This window comes from Peromyscus maniculatus, chromosome 4 (genome assembly GCF_049852395.1).
Source record: "Peromyscus maniculatus bairdii isolate BWxNUB_F1_BW_parent chromosome 4, HU_Pman_BW_mat_3.1, whole genome shotgun sequence".
Taxonomy (NCBI): domain Eukaryota; kingdom Metazoa; phylum Chordata; class Mammalia; order Rodentia; family Cricetidae; genus Peromyscus; species Peromyscus maniculatus.
This window is the reverse complement of record NC_134855.1, coordinates 83,866,776-83,880,824: the sequence shown is the minus strand read 5'-3', so window position 1 is coordinate 83,880,824 and position 14,049 is coordinate 83,866,776. Positions and strand designations below refer to the sequence as shown.

The 14,049-nt window shown below is 39.2% G+C and overlaps 1 long non-coding RNA gene across 1 annotated transcript in view; it reads right to left on the bottom strand.

Annotated features, from left to right (window-relative positions):
* Positions 1 to 687: 687 nt before the first annotated feature.
* The window catches only part of LOC121829099 (uncharacterized), a 68,282-nt gene continuing 54,920 nt past the window's right edge, over positions 688 to 14,049 (bottom strand). Inside the window, exons 2-3 of the long non-coding RNA XR_013050339.1 lie at positions 2,885 to 3,147; positions 688 to 1,155 (exon numbers count right to left, since the gene is read on the bottom strand). This is a non-coding gene — a long non-coding RNA (uncharacterized LOC121829099). The remainder of the gene's footprint in view (positions 1,156 to 2,884; positions 3,148 to 14,049) is intronic.

Genomic DNA, 14,049 nt, shown 5'->3' with positions numbered 1-14,049 from the left:
CAGAAACGACCAGACCTCCAAAAGTCCACAACCAAATGGGACAAAACAAGGAGCAATAAAATAATGCTGATCTCCTTAAGAATCACAGCAGCTTTTTTCTGAGCACCTGTCTTGTCTGTAAGGTTGAACTTTCTCTTTTTCCTACCAAACAACACATTTTCATAGTTTTTTGCTCTGTGTGTTACTTTCTGTCACTGTTGATGTGGGAAGGATAGTAAGCAAGAACCATCACAGTGTGAATGCTGTCCCGTCATGAGACTTCCTCCACCAACAAGCTAGCCCATTCCCTTTTCATTTATCCTCACTCAAGTTCTCAGAACAGGGATACAGCCATGCAGATACTTCATCAGAAAATAACATGAATGACTCTTATGTAGCCCAGTTCTTACAGAGTCCTTGTTTCCTTCTGAAACTGTTTTTCTCAACATTCTGGTCCTCCAAACTCACACTTGAGTGGCCCACTGAGCTCTGCTTACAGCATTCTATGGCTTCTCTAATTCTCTAATTCCTCCTGGCAACCAGTTTCAAACCTATAACAACCACACAGCCCAGTTGCTCCCAGCAACAGTCCCACTCCTTGGCACCAATTTTCTGTATTAGTTTCTTTTTTCATCACTGTGATAAAGCATCTAACAACAGTAACAAGGAAGAAAAGGTTTATTTTGAGATATAGTTCATCATGACAGGGATAGCATGTCAGTAGAAGTGTCAAACAAGTCATCATATTGCATGCACAATCAGGAAGCAGAAAGGATGAATGTTGGTAGTCAACACACTGTCCACTTTTATTTAGTCGAAGACCTTAGCCTATAAGACAGTATTGTCTAACATTCCAGGTGGGCATTTCTCCATCAGTTAAACTTTTCTGAAAATATCCCTACAGACAATCTCAGGAATGTTTTTCAGTGGCGATTCTAAATCCAGCCTAGTTGACAATGAAGATTAATCATCACATAGTGCATAGCCTTTTGACATATTAGTGAATTTTACAGCTTTATGTGTGTCAGTGTTTATCAACAATAAGAATATAAATATTTTGGAGCAGATAATTATTTGTTCCTGTAGTTGTCCTGTACATTGTAGAACAGTGGGTAGCATTTCTTGTCTTTACACCTCCCAACAGTGACAAATGTCCAGTTGAAAAGCACTGTTTTCCTATGGCAGAAAAAAATATGTTAGAAGAAAATACAATAGCAGTTACTGATTTCAATGATGAGGCATAGAAGAAGCTTCTAGAGCAGCTGGATGCAGAGGATAAAATGATACCATGTGGACATTCCCCTCAGATTTTATGAATCCTATAGTATGAACCCCATTCTCATTCATACTTTCTCAGTAAGATTAATGCCAAGATTCTAATCATATATCTTTCATCTCTAAGATATGTCCTCTATTATTCAATGCTGCACTTTTAAGTCTGACACTCATTGGTTTTATTTGACTCTCAGATCCAATTTATGATGAACTTGGATAAGAATTAAGCTGACCCCTCAGAGGAAATAATATTACATAAATTATGTATTAAAATTAATAGAGATGATTTTTTCCTAAAGCCCATTTGGAAGTAGTACTGCCAAAAATTTTAGATGTACCCATAAGATGTAGATGTAGCAAAAATTAGCATTGACCTGTAAAGACTATCTTTCCATCATGATGCATTAGGATTATTCCTCTTTCATAGAAACAAGCAGCCAAAGCTGACTTCCTTAGCTTCATCAAAATCCCAAGACCTCTCATTAAGAAATATTAGTCACAAAACCTAGGAGAATCAATAATGCTGAGAAATTGAAACAGCACATAATTCATCCTCTTGGAAACTTTTCAAAAATATCACCTCACTGATGCAGAGGAGGATTTCTTTGCCTACTATAAATTAGAGGGGGGAAAAAAAGAAGCAAAAAAGACAGAGGGAAAAATCTGAGCTGCCTGACAATTACCCTGTGTGCATCACTCATATTGCAATCACACCCACACCCCTGCGCCAGCACTCCGGCAAACACAGGCAAGCAAGCTCACAGTACCCTCACCCACTATCACACACACCTACCACCTCAGAGCCAGCCCACCAGGCTGACAATCACACTGGCAACTAAGCACCACCAAAGCCTTCTTCCCCACACCCATCATTTCCTAGGTTACCAGCTCCTTAACACCAAAAGGCCTACAGAAGTTGGGAGAAAATGTCCCAGAGACACACAGCAAACCCCAGCTGCACAGAAAATGTGACTTCTTAGGTGAAAAAAAAATCTTTCACAGTCTTTCAAAGAAGATGGGCTGCAGGTAAGATCTTGTCTCCAATAATTCATTTCCAGTCTCTTTTCCCCAAAAAATAGCAAGATTTCAATATATAATTTGAGAACACTAAGTTTGAGCCGTGTTTGCTATTGCCTGAACTAACAGACAAACAATGCAGCTATCACAGGGAGAGATGAGCAGTATATGAGGAGGAGGAGGAGAGTGGAGTGGGTGCCAGGAATTCCAAAGAGCAGTCCTCCCCCAGAGAGCTGGGTGCCAGGCTCTGTGGGATGGGCAGGCGACATAAATAGCCTTCTCCTGGATCCCTGTGGGGCCAGTGGTGGGTGGGCAGCTGGATTTCTCTGTGACCCAGTTAGAGGAAAGCTTTCTGAGGGCTGTAGCTGGCCTCATGTACAATGAGAGTAATAATAACTGACAATATGATTTTCCCACTATAAAATGATGACAGCGATATCTAATTTATCCCTGAGAATGGTGTGGTGAGCATTAAATTAAACACTATGTACAGAATACATTGTTTGGTATGTGGCTCATAGTAAAAGTTCAGCAAATATTAGCTCATACTAAGAGTTTGATTGAATGAAGAAACAAGTGCAGAACTGCATTGCACACCTGATAAGGCACTTACCTGTCTAGGTTAAACTACAGGGTCTTCTCCAGACTTTGAATCCCCTACTTTTGCTGTTTCACAGTGTTCAAATAGAGTTCATCTTATAACCTAAATGAACTCCTCTTAGTTCTGTGTCTAATGATGAATTTCAGATAGCCAGTTGCAGCCATTGACCTTTGGACTTGTTCTTAAAACAGAATTGCACTCAGTTTCTCAAGGTCCTTTCTTCACTCAGCTTGTGCAGTATGGAGATGGTTAGAGTAGGTGTTACCTTTATTTTCCTAATAAGAGAATGGGGGAGAAAGAGAAGAGATGATTTACGTGTCTGTAACTAAACTAGTAATAGGCAGAAGTTTATTTTTGGATTTGGGATTCTTAAGAGGAACCTCACTTACTTGTCACAGAGTATGTGTGTGTATACACACACACACACACACACACACACACACACACACACACACACACAAAATCCATGATAGTAAAAGCAGCTGCTGTTTGTTGGGTGTCTATCAAGTTGTGAGTCCTTTGGATACTTCCTAAGACAAGAAAAGCTGAATTCGGAGGATGGATCCTCAGCAGTTCTGTCAGCCAACCCTTACACGATTTCTACAATCATTTTGGTGCCTGTCTTTGTGAATATCAGTTTTCCAAAAGCTGCATGCTTTCTCACAAAACAACGTTTCATTTAATCCACACAGGCATCATCCTATGCACTATGTAAAAGATTTAATTTCTGGCTAGTCTTTCAGCACTCTTCCCTTACCTCCTCCAATCTCCTCCCAGTCTTAAAAAAAGGCTCCCTGCACCTCACAGCCAGCTGGGTGAGTCATGGGGGAGGAGGCAAGCTTTTCTCATCTCTCCCCAAAACAAGGGCCTGTTTTATTTTGACTTTGCTTTCCCATATACCATAGCAGAACAGAGAGAGTGTCCTGGGAAGATCACAGCAACCAGAATATCTGCCCCTATCCATGCATCCAGCAGGTTCTTAACCTTGCAGGGACAGTTCTCCTCCTGCTCTCAAGGTAACATTATACATGGGGGTACATTGGAAATTATACTACCATTCGAGAGTTATTCTTCTCCATGGGAACACTGCTCATTAAATGGTCTCTTTTGATATTAATGTGAATGTCAAAATGTGGGTTTCTTTGATGAGTGCCCTCACATATGTGTGATTTCTAAAGCAAATATTGAAAACACTAAAAAAATGATTGGAAACCAATTTGTTATATACTTTAACTGTACAAAGCTGGTAAGATTTATCCTTAGAGTATCATATTTGACAAGATAAGGGAAATGCAGAGAGATATTTCAAAGACATACAAATGATGCTAAGGTCTCATGTTGCTCATCTGACAGATACAAAATGAGTCATATTTATCAAAGATTTTTATAAGAGAAAAAAGGGTGGATTTAGATCCTTACAGCAGAGTCAAGCAGTGAAAACATATTATTTGCTGAAATGCTATTTCACAAATTGGAGACATAGTACTCAGCTTGAATGGCATGCATTAGACTCCTGCCTGGCTCAAATTTTCTGACCAGAGTTTATAAACAAGAATATTTTTTCAATGATCAAAACAATATAATTTAAAAATCATTTTGGCAGCATCTTACAATTTATTTTATTTGACTCACAACTTAGACTGACAGTCTCTCCTACCTTTAAATAAATAACAAATCAGTGGTTATTGTTTATTTTCCTTATTTGAAAAAAAATGTTACTCCAGTTAGGAATGATATAAGCTCTTGAAATTAGACACTTGTGGTTCGAGTTCTCTGAAGAACTACCCAGGTGACTATAGCAAGCATCTTTCACCTCTGGGCTACAAATATTTCACTAGAAGGAAAAGCTTATTGACTAGATTAGATCTTGTTACAGAAGGTTCCCTGTGCAAACTGAAAGTCAATGCTTTGAGTAACAGGAAGCAATAACAACTCAAATTGAACAACAGTTTTACCAATTAACTCCATCCATTTATGGAGGGGTCATTCATTTGTTACATGCTTATCAAGAGTATACAATGAGAAATTATTTGGGGCTTAAAAAGTATATAAAGTACATGTCTAAATGTTCCATGTTTCTGGATTTTACACTCTATTGGGAGGAACAGAAAAATAAAGGCCCAATAAGAAACTTCAAAGTGTAAATTCACCTATGAAAATAAAACAGTTCTCTATTGAGAGGAGTACAGGAAAAAAATATAAAAAGCACAATCCACAGCATATGTAAGACCAAGATATTCCCTCCAAAAGCTGTTGCGTCACATCCATGAAATATGGTGTCTTAATTAGGGTTTCTATTGCTACAAGGAAGCACCAAGGCCAAAAAGCTACTTGGGGAGAAAGGCTTTATTTGGCTTATACGTCCAAAAATAAAAATAAAAAACCTGTCAAACTCTGATAAGAACTTGAGTTTGATTGAGCTCCACTGGCTAAAGCTCCTGTTGCTGGCCCTTTACAGGCTACAGGCTCTCCCCAAGCAACCTCTTTCCTTCTCACCATGTGAGCTCATGCACAGATGACTGGTTCTGACCCTCGTCTTTCACCCAATCCCTCTCTCCCTGATCGCCTACTCACCCCCTTACTCTGTCACCTCCACTCCCTCCTATGGACTTTACTGACCACTCCCTTTTTGTTGTTCAAATCTTAGATGGTCTTTTAATAAAAAAAAAAAAATCCCAGAGCCAGATATCAGGATGAAAACTGAAAGATCAGAGAAGCAAAACAGCCAGCCACTAGTTTGTTTGTTTGTTTGTTTGTTTCTTTGGGTTTTTGTTGTTGTTGTTGTTTGTTTGTTTGTTTGTTTGTTTGTTTGTGGTTTTTGAGACAGGGTTTCTCTGTGTTGCTTTGTGCCTTTCCTAGATATTGCTCTGTAGACCAGGCCTGCCTCTGCCTCCCAAGTGCTAGGATTAAAGGCGTGCACCACTACTACTACTACTACTACTACTACTACTACTACTACTACCACCACCGCCGCCGCCGCCGCCGCCACCACCACCACCACCACCACCACCCAGCAACTAGTTCTTACCTCTATGAAATCCTCAGTCTAAAGAGATTGAGTGCCTATTTCCTCACGCCTTATATACCTTTCTCTGTCCAGCCATCATTTCCAGGGATTAAACACATGTGTGCTTCCCAGTACTGGGATTAAAGGTGTGTGTCACCACTGCCTGGCTCTGTTTTCAGTGTGGCCTTGAACTCACATAGATCCAGACTTTCTGGATCTCTGCCTCCTGGGTGATAGGATTAAGGGTGCGTGCCACCACTGCCAGGCCTAACATCAACTGAAGTCTCCAGGAAGAAGATGGGGCCCCACAACAACAATTCCACATGGACAATAATAATATCACTAAACTGACAAATATCTACAAATCGGCTTTGGACTACAAAGTGCTCAGAGCAATTTTGAGAAGGCTAGCTGAGATGATCCAGTCTCAAAGACTACTTGAATAAAGACGTGAGATAAACCCTGAACTTTGGCATTATACACAGACAGGATAACGAAGGATGTAGTTACCTTTCCTAGAATTTGACAATTAACCTAAAATTTTTCTTTTCAGAATAAAGATACCTTCGCCGATACCCAGCAGGAAGCAATTTTAAGAATACGACATCCGTATTTCCAAAGAGATGGTGTGGGATGGGTGGCTTTTTGGTCTTTTAATGGGTTTTGGGTCTGGGATAGTTTTCTTTGTTTAGGAGGGTTGGTTACAAGTTGTTGTCAAGGGTTAGGAAAAGGGCTAAACAAAGGAGGTTAGATTTAAGGTTATTGTTTTAAAAAAGAAAGAAAGAGAGAAAGGAAGGAAGGAGGGAAGGAAGGAAGGAAGGAAGGAAAGAAAGAAAGAAAGAAAGAAAGAAAGAAAGAAAGAAAGAAAGAAAGAAAGAAAGAAAGAAAGAAGAGAAAAAGACAATTACTAGTTTTAAATACATTGGATTGGATTGTACAAATTATATATATTGAAATTGATATTGTTAGAAAATGCTATATGTGTATTTTAATTGTATTTATACCATTCATTTAACAATGTAATGCAATTTTCTGATCCTTGAATATTAATATTACCAACTCTTAGAATATAAAGAAATGAAAGTTAGTAGTTAGACATTATAATAGAACTTGTAGTAATATTAGTATGTCTTCAAAATTGAGCAGATATATTTTAGATAGACAGGTCATCTTCAAACCCTTCAGAGATCTACAGAATATGGCATTTAAAATGTTTTAATAACTTAGAAAATTTTTTCTTTTTTGTTATGACTATGAGACATGTCAGCTCCTGGCAGTACCAATCTACTTCAGAGAAAATATGGGCATTGAAGAAACTGCATATGGAGTTAACTTTCATTGTGGCAAAAGTTAGCCACTGGACAACAAAGTATCCTCAATCAACTGCTGACAACAGGACAAAATGGACAGACAGGACATGAAACAAAGGACTACTGATTCTTGCCAAAACAAGTGTAGTTATGGCTTTATCAAAAGGCATCTTCTGAGGCCAGGACAATATGGCCGCATCCCTGAAGTGGCCTTCGCAATCCGGAAAAGGTACAGTGCCCTTTTCTTCAAAGGCAGATGAACAGACAGTGGGCCGATGTCTTCTGATGTGCAGTGGAACAATACCTGAAACAGTTATTCTTGAAGAGTAATTAAACTTACACTTCTCAGTAGTAGACTGGTATTTAATAGAAGTATATGGAGAAGAACAGTATGCTGAGATGAAGCCACACACACACATAGCCAAGAAGAATGGATAGCTGAATTAAAAAAAAAAATCAACAATTTTCAGAATTAAAAATCCTGAATCATGACAGGACACTAGTGGAATTCAGGTGTTTCTGGTACATGGACTGCTCTCACCCAATGTGAGGTCAAACTATTGACCTTGTGTACATCCTACTTCACAAATAAGTCTGTCAGATACGCTAAGCCTATAGGCTGAAGATGATGCCCCAACACTGCGGAGAAACTTCAGGGACTGTCCAGGCGGCTGGCTGTTTCTGTCAACTCACATTTATTTTTGGAAGCTGCTTGCATGCACTTTCTGTTTTTATATTTTATTGGGTAATATTATTTCCTTCTTGGGTCTCTGAGGGAGTTGAAGATTAGTTAGTTATAGTTGAAAATTAGGATAGAAAGTGAATTAGGTACATTTTGGATTTACCAAAATAGGATAGATAATGGAATTATTTTCTCTGAATTTGTCAAATACAAATAGACTAGACATTGTTTAGGTATTTATTACTTGTATATATGGTATATAGTTATTATACTTTTGTATATAGTTTTTCTTATGTTAGTTATAACCTTTTTCCTTTTTTCTTTTTATTAAAATAGAAAAGGGGAAATATGGTGATATTTTATTTATACTGAAATGTGATTTTATTTGTATGTTAATAAATAAAGTTGCCTGGGGGTCAGAGCTAATAGCAAGCCTTAGCAGAAGCTGGATGGTGGTGGTACATGCCTTTAATCCCAGCTCTTGGGAGGCAGAGCTAAGCGGATCTCTGTGTGTTCAAGGATACAGCCAGCATGGAGACACATGCCTTTAATATCAATACCAACCATAGAAGACCTGGAGGTCTGTACAGACAGGCAGTGATGAGGCGGTCATGTGGTTGGGTTTACAACCAATGAGAAGGCAAATAGAAAGTCTATATAAAGACAAACACACAGGAAGTAGCTCTCTTGGCTGGAGAAGAGCTGCAGAGTGAAGGTTGAGGCTCTTAGCTCTGACCTCTTGGGCTTTCATCTTTGCATTGGTTCTGTGTTTCTTATTGAATAAGATGGTTACTTCTACACTGACCTCTATGTCTAATCCATTGGCTCCTCTGTCCTCCGATCCTCAGGAAAGTTTATTAGGGTACACAGTATATCACCACACTCCATACTCCAGCCATGTGCCAACTCCTATCCATCTCCAATCCACATTGGGGATCTTGTTCTTCTCTCCCCTGTGGACAAACATCCCTCATCCCTTTTCCCTAAATGGCAGTGCCCCCTCAAGGTAATTATTCTAACCCCCACAGTCCCTAAGCTTGAAGGTGCCTCTCATTGAATTCATCTATCCCACCTCAAGCTCTTTACTTTCCACTTCAAGATAACTTCCCTTCCTACATATTAACCCCATTAGGACCCTGCTCCCTTAGGTTTTAGAGGACATTAATATCAACCTCCTTGTCCAGGTTCCATAAGAGAGGTTTCACCTCTTTTCACCTTTCAGCTTCTGTCCAGAACAAGTCTTACATATGGAAATTTGAGGCTCAAGAAACTACCATGTTTAGCAAACAGTGCTTCCAAAAAAGGTTGGGAAGTTGTTCCATGGAATGCTGTCAGGAGCCAATTAAAATCCCCATCTCCTCCTATCCACTCCTTCTCCTATAATTCATTATCTTTTTACTTGCTTCATCTATGACCAGACAAAAGGCTATTGTAAAGAATGGCCAGATATATAAGGAGGCTGCTCATATTGTTCTTGCCAATACTTTGTGCCATTTGCACATCCTCACTTGAGTCCATCTTTTATGGATAAAATGTAGTCCTTAACCTCTATATCAGGGACCCATGGGATCCCAGGTAGGAAATAGGTGTTGCCTATAAGTTCTACCATTTCTTCAACCCCTGGAACCCAGTGAACATGATTAAATTCCAAATAAAATACATCCCAATTACTCAGACTATGGAGATATGAGAGCTAGAGGTGATTGTATACTCCTCCAAGGTCATAACATCTTTAACATCCCCTCTCATAAATAATACAAACCTTTTGTTTCCTCCTATTTCAAACTCTGACCTTGGCTGACCAGGTCCTTAATATCACCAAACCTGGTCACTTTGGGGATTGCTGGCTATGTGTTCCTCCTGAGACTAGCTCACAACTGCCCTTTATAGCCTCTCCCATAACCTCATCAAATAACCTTACTTTGCCATCCACAACTGCCCAGAGTCTGGTATTGCTATAACTCCCTACCTTTTTCTTACCACCCTCTTTGGCATGGAAAACTGCTTTAAAGCATCTGGGACACATTTTGAGGGGGCATTAAATTTCATAGACTGCAATAAGACACTAACCCTCATCATCCCACCTCAGCCCCAGTGCCCTACCATCCACAATGCCTCAATTTTTTGCAGTCCTCAAAGTCTACCATCACCTACCTGCCTGTTGGTCAAGAATTTACAAGCGAGTATTTCTCTTCTTCAGGTTAGGTGTGATACATGGAGAAGAGTCTCCACCCATTCTGGTTGTAGACCCAAGAGCTGCCTGAGATAATCAAAGGTTGGTTCAAATCCTGCTCCCTCTGGCTGATGCAGGAATAACTGCAGATGTCACCACTGAGACAGTAGGTATCACCTCTCTAACCTTGTATCACCAGTTTTCTTCCTAGTTCATCCAGGACCCCCAACAGGTGGTCCAAACCATATTCACCATTTGAGGACAAATTTACTCCTTGGCAGCAGTGGTACTTCAAAACCAATGGGGATTAGATCTTCTTACAGCTTTGCCTCTTCCTCCAAGAAGAATGATGCTTCTAGGTCAAATAATTGGGTATAGTAAAAAACAAAATCCAACAACTTCAAACAGACCTCCAAAAACATAAGGTACAACTCCATGCCTCCAGCTCATATGCCTTTGAGATTCCCATGTGGAACTGGAGACTGCTTTTCCTGACCCCTCTCCTTCTCATTTCCCTGATTTTACTAATTGTGCTCTGCTTTATCAATTTCTTATCTCTGAAGACAAAAATCTCTAATTAAACAATCAGTTATTGTCACAAGATTACCAATCCCTAGCCATAGAGACAGATACTCATGACTATTGACAATGCTCTGATGGTGAGGATCAACCGTGCCCAGAATATGTCCACTCCCCCAGACAACAGGAAGCAGCCTAAAGAGCACGGTGCCTCCATTCCTGCCTCTTCAATCAACCCTTCATATTTCCTCACCTTTTATAATAAATAAGAGGGAGGAATGTTGGTAAACCAAGAACCACCCACAGGTACTCAGTATTAGCAGTCACATTATTACCAGCCACCAAACGGGACATATTTTCACCATCAACACAGGTCACATATTGTCCTTATGTGCATATGCAATATCCTTTATAAAGCCTGTGTCTTCATGGCCTTGATCTCTTTCCATTCTATCCTAGAGACAGCCTTTTTATTTTTGTATGACACTGCCCTACCCCAATAAATCTCCCGTGTGAGTTCTGTTGCATGGTGTGACTTTGTGGCTTTCATTCCTTGGCTCTCTGAACATCACACCCAAAAAAATCCAATCAACTAAACAAGCACACAAACAAAACTTTACAATGGGAACAGAAGAAAGCAAAGTAGGAGGAAGGAAATGCTGGGGGTAAATGGGATAGCAGGAAAGGGGCACTAGGGAGATAAAGAGGAACAGGGGATGAGGACAATAAAATGAAATATGTATGAAAATCCCATACAGAAAGGTTACTTTGTAAATTATTTTATAAATTAAAATTTATGAAAAAGTAGTCATAAGAGTTTTTATCCTCTCTCTATTATCATACGAGAAACACACAAAAATGGTCATGTCCAAAGAAGGAAGTGAGCCTCACTAAACTCTGTACCTGACAGCCAAGGTATTGTGGATGTGCTAACCCTGAGAAGTAGGGAAACTGAATTTCTATTGTTTAAGTCACCCCAGCCTATAATAAAGACAGTTGGGTCAGTAGACAAAATAGCTTCATAATTAAACAAATTGATATTTTCCAGTTACTCAAGTATGGTGATATAAAGTTCATATATACAAAATATATCAGTAAAATTCCTGTTTAAAGGGGTGGATATACTTAAATGTAACAAGGCACAGTCATTGCTAGGTTATTCGAATTCAAATTAATATTCATCCTTAAGAAACTACCACTCTATAAGTTGAGGTGTAACCCTAAAAGAGACTATCCATAATCATCTATACAGAACATTAACCCCCCTCTTTTTTTCCAGCTGTGCTTCTATGTGATTAGAGATTTTTTTCGTGGGAATAACCCAAAAGAGTGGATCACAGCAACTTAAAGCAAATAAGACAGCTCATCTCCAATAAGGCTAACTCTTTAAGTGAATAGCAAAAATGTTAGATATTATCACTCTTCTGCATATATTTTTCACTTTGGAAAGCTATCTTTTTAAAACTAAATAAATTTTTCATATAAACACATGATGAGTTTATTATCACATAAATTAATGAGTATGTTTCTTGGACCTGGAGAGATGGCTCAGTAGTTCAAACACTTGCTGCTGTTGTAGAGGACTGGTTTCTATCACTCACACTGGGGCAGTTTGCAACCTGTAGTGACAGTTCCAGGGTACCTAATGCCCTCTTGGTCTCCTCAAGCACTCACATTCATGTGAACATTCCCATACACAGACAGAGATACACATGATTAAAAATAAAATAAAGCTTTGAAAATAATGAATAAATAAGTATATTTTTATTTGGAGCTTTAATTTATAATGTAATAAATAAGGTACATACCTTTTAGAAGATCTTAGAAGTCCCAATAATTTTAAAGTATATAAGGCAGTCTTTTTTTTTTTTTTTTTTTTTTTTTTTTTTTTTTTTTGGTTTTTCGAGACAGGGTTTCTCTGTGTAGCTTTGCGCCTTTCCTGGAACTCACTTGGTAGCCCAGGCTGGCCTCGAACTCACAGAGATCCGCCTGCCTCTGCCTCCCGAGTGCTGGGATTAAAGGCGTGCGCCACCACCGCCCGGCTTAAAGGCAGTCTTAAGAATAAAACTAAATCAAGAATTGATCATGTGATCCAGGGATTTGCAAGTGTTTTCTGTAGCACAAAATCTAATTTGGTCTTTTAATTAAAAAAACAAAAACAAAAACAAACCCAGAACCAGATATTGGGGTAAATGCTGAAAGATCAGAGAGACAAAGGAACAAGTCACTGCCATGTCTTACCTCTAGGATCCTTCAGCATGAAAAAGCTTCATTTCCTGTCCCTTTATACTTTATATACCTTTCTTTGCCCAGCCATCACTTCCTTCTTAGTGCTGGTATTAAAGGCATGTGTGCTTCCCAAGCAAAGCATGAGATCTCAAGTGCTGGGATTAAAGATGTGTGACACCACTGCCTGGCATCTATGTTTAATCTAGTGGCTTGTTCTGTTCTCTGATCTTTGGGCAAATTTTATTAGGTTATACAATATATCACCACAGTTTTCTATATGGAATTAGGGAGTAAGTATGTTAGGCTAAACTGGCCATAAAATAAGTACCATGAGTGCTTAACACTTCCTTATAAAAAGAAGTTATTAACTACGATGGTATTTTATTTGTGCTGAAATGTGATTTTATTTGTATGTTAATAAATAAAGTTGCCTGGGGGTCACAGCTAGGAACACGCCCTTTAGCAGAAGTCTGGCAGTGGTAGCACACACCCTTAATCCAATCACATGGCAGGCAGAGTCTGTGTTCAAGGACATAGCCAGTTTGGAGACACACTCCTTTAATCACAATACCAACTATAGAGACCTGGAGGTCTGTTTAGACAGACAATGACGAGGAGGTCATGTGGTCAGGTTTACAACCAATGAGTAGGCAGAACAGAAAGTCAATAAAAATACAGACCCACAGGAAGTAGGTCTCTTTCTCAGGGGAAGGACAACAGCAACAGTGGGGGTAAGAAGACAGTCTTAGCTCTTGGCTGCTGCTCGATCTCTGGGCTTTTAACTCTGCATTTGGTTCTGTGTTTCTTATTTAATAAGACTGTTCAGAACTACATCTACAATTAGCAATGTGTAAATGAATGTACATTTAGTATTCTTTTTTTTTTTTTTTTTTTTTTTTTTTTTTTTTTTGGTTTTTCGAGACAGGGTTTCTCTGTGTAGTTTTGCGCCTTTCCTGGAACTCGCTTGGTAGTCCAGGCTGGCCTCGAACTCACAGAGATCCGCCTGCCTCTGCCTCCCGAGTGCTGGGATTAAAGGCGACATTTAGTATTCTAATGAAACTGTATTTCAACAGCCTGTAGTTTATCCATCTTCAAACTTAGCAAAACCAGAAATGCAATAATTTAGCAGACCATATAAACAATTTACCCCACACTGGAAGGCATTTGCAAAAATCAGAGAGGAAAAAAAGAGAGCAAAGGCAAAGGCATAGTCTATGCTTTTGACTGCTAGGTGAGCTCTGGGTTTCAGAAATCAAT